This window comes from Schistocerca serialis, chromosome 2, assembly GCF_023864345.2.
Source record: "Schistocerca serialis cubense isolate TAMUIC-IGC-003099 chromosome 2, iqSchSeri2.2, whole genome shotgun sequence".
Classification (NCBI taxonomy): Eukaryota; Metazoa; Arthropoda; class Insecta; order Orthoptera; family Acrididae; genus Schistocerca; species Schistocerca serialis.
The window spans coordinates 827,664,686-827,674,151 of record NC_064639.1 but is presented as its reverse complement, the minus strand read 5'-3'; the positions used below and the strand labels follow the sequence as shown (position 1 = coordinate 827,674,151).

At 39.5% G+C, this 9,466-nt stretch overlaps 1 protein-coding gene across 2 annotated transcripts in view; it reads right to left on the bottom strand.

Moving 5' to 3' along the window:
* The window catches only part of LOC126458088 (CSC1-like protein 2), a 180,083-nt gene that overhangs the window by 60,133 nt on the left and 110,484 nt on the right, over window positions 1–9,466 (bottom strand). The window lies entirely within an intron of this gene.

Sequence of the window (9,466 nt, the reverse complement as noted above, 5' to 3'; positions counted from 1 at the left end):
TAGTGAAAGGGAAATCAATAATGGAATGCAACAGGGAAGATAGAAGAACTCCAGACGCTAGGAGAGGAGGGGGGGGGGGGGGAGGGAGAGAGAGGGAGAGGGGGGGGGGGAGGGGGGGAGAGAGAGAGAGAGAGAGAGAGAGAGAGAGAGAGAGAGAGAGAGAGAGAGAGAGAGAGAGAGAGAGAGAGAGAAATCAAGTTAAACTCAGAAGGCTAAGGAAAATTTAAAGAAATCCTTGCAAAAACAACAGGTGGGAGGAGAAATTAAAAAACTAACAGAGAAAAAGAAAGAGAGACGACAAATAGAGCAAAAGATATTCAAAGTAGACAAGGAGAAAAGTAATGAAAAAGTGAAATATCAAGAAACACAATATGACACACAAAAAGACAACAGAATTCATATTTTTCTTCAGTTATCTTCTCCTGTTCATCCTCTTGGCACACCTTCTCACATTTCCTAACACTTTTCTTGTCCCAGTTGCTTTCATGACTACTAGTCACAACTCTTCAAATATCACATGGCATTACAGACATGAATGTACAAGTACACTATTTTTTTAACATAAAAAATTAACCTTGATTGGGTACTTGCAGAGGAAAATGATGAAGTGGAGATGTGGGGACACATCCAACTCACTGCTGTGGAAGTGCAACATTTGAATGATCAGACATGTTTTGGAAAAAATGACATTTTGTCAATGGAGTGAGTCACTGATTATTTTGTAAAAATCACATATGACTGTCATAACAATGTGATTGTGTCTATAAATAAACAAAAAGATATATCTCAATAAAAGTAGGTTTGAGCAACAACACATTGCAAAGTAAAGTCAACACACACTTCACACAGTTGTGATAGAAACAATTTCAGCATGTGCGAGTATACAATCAGTGACTGCTCACTCTGAAATGAACTTTGCTTACAAACACTGGTAGACAATATAGTACAAAATTCATTCATTCACTATAATGCAATCACAAATGTGCTCCAAGACTGATGATACTTCTCTTAGCCCCAAATGCATACAACATGACAATCCATTTTATAAATCACAGAAAACATAGCACTATCATTAATGAAGCTTTTATGAGAACAGTCTCCCTCTATTCACACAAAGTCTGAGGAAACACAAGAACAAATTTCTTGATGAGGACCCAATAACAGAAATAACTGCATCCATCACTGTTTCCAGTAAAGATGTTCATGTAGAGCATTTAGAATTGTTGATTGCCATAGCTGAAGATCAGAGGTAGCTTCTTTCACCAATCCCTTCAGTCTTCTGATAAATGTGTGTGACATATTACATACTCTCTGCTGACAATCAAAGTTGACCTAGTTTTATTGCAGTAAAAAAAAAAAAAGAACTACCTAAACAACTGTTTTATCTGTTGGAGATTCTGCCTATGTATACCCTGTAAGCAGTCACAACTAACTAAAAAATCAAGGAATCTGAATGCTTATGAACAGGTACCCAAGCATTCCTGGGATAAAGGCAGCAGTTCTAGTATGCTTCTGTAACACTACTTCAGTACTGTCTGTAGTATTGGTCAGGAATGTTTTTTCTGTCTACAGTGAATTTTTTCACCCTAGCAGTTTTGCTCTCTATTTTTGAAAATGGTAGATTTATGTGAACAATTCCCAAAGGTGGAATTTTGCTTCATGCTTGAGAGAAATGCCTCATAACTGTGTGATGTGTAAACAGGTTATAAATATGACACTTAAAAAGCCTCACGTCTGTGGGTGGCTTTTCTTGCTTCAGAAATAGCGACAACTGCTGGCAAATCACATTCTACCACGCATCAACTGCTTAAATAGATGAAAATATCAAGAATATCAAAGAAGTTATTTTAAGACTGATAAGACATAGCTGAAAGACTGGTGAAGTTAAATAGGCTGTTTTACAGCTCAGTCCAGTTATATTTAACAGAATATTTGGGAATGGGAAGAGTCACTGCAAATTAGTGACTGTACTTCTTGGTGACCAGCAAAATAAGCATTTCTTTGAAATCTTTGTGTGTTCATAGTTTTTCCTTCAGTGGCTATCTGGACATCTTTAGGAGAAACTTAAAGTTATCTTATATCTTCTTCAACTTCTGTTAAACACCCCCCCCCCCCCTTTTGGTTTTCAAGATAAGAAAGTACATCACTACCATTTTGATTACCCTTCCTGAGCTCATTCATACCATGTGGGCATAAAAGGCAATCATTTTCCGAATCATGTCACTTAACTCCTCCACGTGCTTACATAGTTTGTGGTTGTGACATCTACTGTACTCTTGGTTTCTCAATGTGACCAGGATTTTTCTCAAAATCTTTCTCTCTCTGGCCTTTAGTTTCCCCACTGGAACTTTCTTCTTTGTTCTAATATTCTTTGTCATGTACAGAACCTCCAGTCAAACAGCAGTGCAATAATGTTTAATTTTGGCATTTTAGGATATTTATCTCTTATTGTAGGTGTCTTTATTTAGTTAGCAGGCCATTCCCATTTTGCTAATGTATGACAAGAAAGCTTCTTTCTATGACAGGTTAGGCTCTATCCATTCACCTAAGTATTTAAACTTTTCTGCCTGTTAATTTTTCCTAGTCCAACCTCCAGTTCTCTTAGTACTGATTTTATGTCTCTCATAACAGTGTCTACATCTACATAAACATACACATATGAATATAATAGAGGGAAACATTCCACGTGGGAAAAATATATCTAGAAACAAAGATGATGTGACTTACCAAACGAAAGCGCTGGCACATTGATAGACACACAAACAAACACAAATATACACACAAAATTCTAGCTTTCGCAACCAATGGTTGCTTCGTCAGGAAAGAGGGAAGGAGAGAGAAAGACGAAAGGATGTGGGTTTTAAAGGAGAGGGTAAGGAGTCATTCCAATCCCGGGAGCGGAAAGACTTACCTTAGGGGGAAAAAAGGACGGGTATACACTCGCGCGCACACACACACACACACACACACACACACACACACACACACACACACACACACACAGTGAGAGTATACACACTCGCGCGCGCGAGAGAGTGTATACCCGTCCTTTTTTCCCCCTAAGGTATGTCTTTCCGCTCCCGGGATTGGAATGACTCCTTACCCTCTCCCTTAAAACCCACATCCTTTCGTCTTTCCTTCTCCTTCCCTCTTTCCTGACGAAGCAACCGTTGGTTGCGAAAGCTAGAATTTTGTGTGTATATTTGTGTGTGTTTGTGTGTCTATCGACGTGCCAGCGCTTTCGTTTGGTAAGTCACATCATCTTTGATTTTAGATATATAAGCATACACATACATATACAAACTCTGCAAGCCACTGTAAAGTGCACAGTGGAGGGTATCCTGTACCACTAATAGTCATTTCCTTTCCTGTTCCATTCACAAATAAGTGAGGGAAAGAGACAGACTGTATGCCTCTAAGAATCCAAATTTCTTATATCTTATCGAGCGTGGAATGTCAGATCCCTTAATCGGGCAGGTAGGTTAGAAAATTTAAAAAGGGAAATGGATAGGTTGAAGTTAGATATAGTGGGAATTAGTGAAGTTCGGTGGCAGGAGGAACAAGACTTCTGGTCAGGTGACTACAGGGTTATAAACACAAAATCAAATAGGGGTAATGCAGGAGTAGGTTTAATAATGAATAGGAAAATAGGAATGCGGGTAAGCTACTACAAACAGCATAGTGAACGCATTATTGTGGCCAAGATAGATACGAAGCCCACACCTACTACAGTAGTGCAAGTTTATATGCCAACTAGCTCTGCAGATGACGAAGAAATTGAAGAAATGTATGATGAAATAAAAGAAATTATTCAGATTGTGAAGGGAGACGAAAATTTAATAGTCATGGGTGACTGGAATTCGAGTGTAGGAAAAGGGAGAGAAGGAAACATAGTAGGTGAATATGGATTGGGGGACAGAAATGAAAGAGGAAGCCGCCTTGTAGAATTTTGCACAGAGCACAACATACTCATAACTAACACTTGGTTTAAGAATCATGAAAGAAGGTTGTATACATGGAAGAACCCTGGAGATACTAAAAGGTATCAGATAGATTATATAATGGTAAGACAGAGATTTAGGAACCAGCTTTTAAATTGTAAGACATTTCCAGGGGCAGATGTGGACTCTGACCACAATCTATTGGTTATGACCTGTAGATTAAAACTGAAGAAACTGCAAAAAGGTGGGAATTTAAGGAGATGGGACCTGGATAAACTAAAAGAACCAGAGGTTGTACAGAGATTCAGGGAGAGCATAAGGGAGCAATTTACAGGAAGGGGGGAAATAAATACAGTAGAAGAAGAATGGGTAGCTTTGAGGGATGAAGTAGTGAAGGCAGCAGAGGATCAAGTAGGTAAAAAGACGAGGGCTAGTAGAAATCCTTGGGTAACAGAAGAAATACTGAATTTAATTGATGAAAGGAGAAAATATAAAAATGCAGTAAGTGAAACAGGCAAAAAGGAATACAAACGTCTCAAAAATGAGATCGACAGGAAGTGCAAAATGGCTAAGCAGGGATGGCTAGAGGACAAATGTAAGGATGTAGAGGCCTATCTCACTAGGGGTAAGATAGATACCGCCTACAGGAAAATTAAAGAGACCTTTGGAGATAAGAGAACGACTTGTATGAATATCAAGAGCTCAGATGGAAACCCAGTTCTAAGCAAAGAAGGGAAAGCAGAAAGGTGGAAGGAGTATATACAGGGTCTCTACAAGGGCGATGTACTTGAGGACAATATTATGGAAATGGAAGAGGATGTAGATGAAGATGAAATAGGAGATATGATACTGCGTGAAGAGTTTGACAGAGCACTGAAAGACCTGAGTCGAAACAAGGCCCCCGGAGTAGACAATATTCCATTGGAACTACTGACGGCCGTGGGAGAGCCAGTCCTGACAAAACTCTACCATCTGGTGAGCAAGATGTATGACACAGGCGAAATACCCTCAGACTTCAAGAAGAATATAATAATTCCAATCCCAAAGAAAGCAGGTGTTGACAGATGTGAAAATTACCGAACTATCAGCTTAATAAGTCACAGCTGCAAAATACTAACACGAATTCTTTACAGACGAATGGAAAAACTAGTAGAAGCCAACCTCGGGGAAGATCAGTTTGGATTCCGTAGAAACACTGGAACACGTGAGACAATACTGACCTTGCGACTTATCTTAGAAGAAAGATTAAGGAAAGGCAAACCTACGTTTCTAGCATTTGTAGACTTAGAGAAAGCTTTTGACAATGTTGACTGGAATACTCTCTTTCAAATTCTAAAGGTGGCAGGGGTAAAATACAGGGAGCGAAAGGCTATTTACAATTTGTACAGAAACCAGATGGCAGTTATAAGAGTCGAGGGACATGAAAGGGAAGCAGTGGTTGGGAAGGGAGTAAGACAGGGTTGTAGCCTGTCCCCGATGTTATTCAATCTGTATATTGAGCAAGCAGTAAAGGAAACAAAAGAAAAATTCGGAGTAGGTGTTAAAGTCCATGGAGAAGAAATAAAAACATTGAGGTTCGCCGATGACATTGTAATTCTGTCAGAGACAGCAAAGGACTTGGAAGAGCAGTTGAATGGAATGGACAGTGTCTTGAATGGAGGATATAAGATGAACATCAACAAAAGCAAAACAAGGATAATGGAATGTAGTCTAAGTCGGGTGATGCTGAGGGAATTAGATTAGGAAATGAGGCACTTAAAGTAGTAAAGGAGTTTTGCTATTTGGGGAGCAAAATAACTGATGATGGTCGAAGTAGAGAGGATATAAAATGTAGGCTGGCAATGGCAAGGAAAGCGTTTCTGAAGAAGAGAAATTTGTTAACATCGAGAATAGATTTAAGTGTCAGGAAGTCGTTTCTGAAAGTATTTGTTTGGAGTGTAGCCATGTATGGAATTTAAACATGGACGATAAATAGTTTGGACAAGAAGAGAATAGAAGCTTTCGAAATGTGGTGCTACAGAAGAATGCTGAAGATTAGATGGGTAGATCACATAGCTAATGAGGAAGTATTGAATAGGATTGGGGAGAAGAGAAGTTTGTGGCACAACTTGACCAGAAGAAGGGATCGGTTGGTAGGACATGTTCTGAGGCATCAAGGGATCACCAATTTAGTATTGGAGGGCAGCGTGGAGGGTAAAAATCGTAGAGGGAGACCAAGAGATGAATACACTAAGCAGATTCAGAACGATGTAGGTTGCAGTAGGTACTGGGAGATGAAAAAGCTTGCACAGGATAGAGTAGCATGGAGAGCTGCATCAAACCAGTCTCAGGACTGAAGACCACAACAACAACAACATCTTTGTGGTTCTTACACAGCAGTACAATTGTTCTGCAGTCAGCTTAAAATGCCAGTTCTCAAAATTTTTCAATAGTGTTCCTCAAAAAGAACTTCACCTCCCCTACAGGGATTCCCATTTGAGTTCTCCAGGCATCTCCATAATTTTTCAATAGTGTTCCTCAAAAAGAACTTCACCTCCCCTACAGGGATTCCCATTTGAGTTCTCCAGGCATCTCCATAATCCTTATGTGTAGTTCGAACTTACTGGTAACAAATCTAGCAGCCCACCTCTGTATTGCTTTGATGTCTTCCTTTAACCCATGGCTTCTTTTAAAGATGAACCGCACTTTTCGAAAATTCTCCCAATATATTGAAATCTATTATTCACCTTTCCTACCACAATCCTCACATACTCAATTAACTTCATATCTTTTGCAACATTATGCTCAAGTATTTAAGCAACATGACAAGGACGACACTACTAATTCTGTATTATAATATTACGAGTTTGTTTTTCATACTCATCTGCATTAACTTAAATTTTTCTACATTTAGAGCTAGTCGCCATTCATTATTCCAGCTAGAAATTTCATCTAGGACATCTCTTATTCACCTACAGTCACTCCACTTTAACACCTTCCCGTACACTATAGCATCATCAGCAAATTATCACAGATTGCGCGTGCTCTGTCTGCCAGACCATTTATGTATACAGACAATAATAGCAGTCCTATTGCACTTCCCCAAGGCACTCCTGACAATATCCTTGTCTTTGATGAACACACACTATCAAGGACAACATACCGGGTTCTATTAAGAAGTCTTCAAGCCACTCTTACGTGGGAACCTATTCCATATGCTCTTACCTTCATTTTCTAAGTGGAAATTGGAAGCCCTGCCTTCAATGCATGTGTCTTCAGTCCCAGACCTAAGCAGTGCCCACAATAACACAGCACTCCCAGTGGCAGTCACAAAACTGAAATAACAATGCATAATCCACCCATTTGCAGGACACCAGTTATCTTTTCTCTCAGGTTAATACTAATTGTACATGAAGGTTGCATATTAGGACCACAAACTACAAGTAAGGGGTCCCGCAAGGATCTGTTTTGCCATCTCTTCTCTTTAATATCCATACCACTAATTTACAAAGGTTATTCCCAAGGATGGTGAAAGTTCTGCAATACGCAAATAATATATTATTTACATGGAAGGTACATCCCTAGAAGACTAAGTTACAACTGACAACCACAATATTTGCACTCCAACAGTGGTTCATAAGGAACACACTTGATTTATCCACAGGTAATCAAATGCAGTATTGTTTCCAAGGCACAGAGTGAATCTACCACCACTAGCCCTAGGCCCACACCACTTCACTTCAAAGATGGTAGTCAAATGTCTGAGACTCTTCACCGATCATAAGCCAACACAGAAGATGCACACAAAATATGTGGCTAAGAAATGTTAGATGGCTATCAACATCACAGATATGACAGGACTTGGATGGGGCATGAGCATCAGCACAGCACTAACACTTGACCATACAATGGTTCATCCTATCATTCCCTATAGGAGTGGTTACAGATCTGCACTTGACATTTATCTCAGCAGAATTTGTAAATGTCAGTATAAATTATTGAGAGCTTGTTTGGGCGTAATGCATTCCACGTCCACTATCGCATTCTTGGTTGAGGACATGAACATCCTCAATCCATCTACACTGGTGGTATATTTGCCACAAAATTATTCTTAAAAGGAATCAATATGATTGAAGAGCTCCCTTAGACAGTTTGTAGGATGGGGGAGGGGGGGGGGGAAGGGGGGAAGGATGATTATGGGGTATTTTTAATATTTTGAATGACAAATTGAGACTTAAATAGCCATAAGAAGTTTCAGTTGGACAATGTTAAAAACCTGTCTAATACTGATTTTTTAAAATAATTTTCTTGAAAGAAAAACATCTGATGACACTACATTTTTTTACTTTCCCTGAGAGCTGGGGGGGGGGGGGGGGAGGTGAGGGCAATGGACAGACAGATCACGACCCCCTTCCTCCCTTTACAAGAATCCATCAATCTGAAATCAATTACTTAAAACCTAATCACATAGCTGGACACTTATGGATCACTAACATTCTTCTTTCCCTAAGTAAAGCACATTTAAATACTCAGGCAATTTCTAGGAAGACTATTAGAGCATCTTGACTAAATAGTTCTTGTGTCCCATTCCCACTGCAATCGTTTAAGGTGAATTTAATAACCCGTGGTTACGAGACCCATTTAACAATAAAACTTCACTGCATTTTTTTAAGCCCGTATCCAGAGGCAATGTATATCTATAGTGATGGCCCGACAACAAGTGACTGTCGAAGCGCATACTGTGTATCAGGTATCATGACAGCAGAACTTGTTGCAATGTTATAAGCACTGCATTTCTGCTTGTGCATTACATCATCTTTATATTTCCTGCTCAGTGAATCTTGTTCTGCTCTAAAAGTAGTTAAAAAATTTTAGCATCTGTTTGACTAAAAATCCTATTGTGCACAGGATTACTGAAGTTTGCTGAATAATCACTTTCGTGTTGTTATCCAAGCCACACTCTTCTAGAATTTGATATAGTGTGGTTTGATCAGTAAGTCATATCTCATCCTGAAATTGGCAAAGGCCATCACTAATTGCCTGTTCCTGAGTTTTAGGCTCAAAATGATGGACTTCAGCTTCACAATCTGTTCACCACATGATCACCCCTTCCTGAAACCCCCTTGGTATTCTCCCAACTGTGGATCAGTTTGTTCCATCCTATTCTTTAGATTCTGTTGTTGAAAATTTTTCAGTTTCCCAAATCTCTTGAATGCTTGCAACAAGTTTATCAACTGCCATATACCCTGCAGGCTGCCACAGTTCAGCAATCATCAGATCACCACCCGGTCCCTTATTGGCCTTCAGTGCTGGGATGACCTTTGCACTTTCTTCCTTCAGGAATGGAGATTAATCTGGGTGGATGTTTGGATTGTTCTCATAAATGAATCTGGTCTCTGGAGCCTCGCAGCTGAGACAACATTCAAAGTTACTAGCTAAACTCTAGCAATTATCTTAATCAATATGGGCTATTTTCCCTCTGGAATCTTCGACCTGTAGCTTCATGGAGGTTGTTATTTGTTCAGATTGTGTTTGAAGGTTTTATA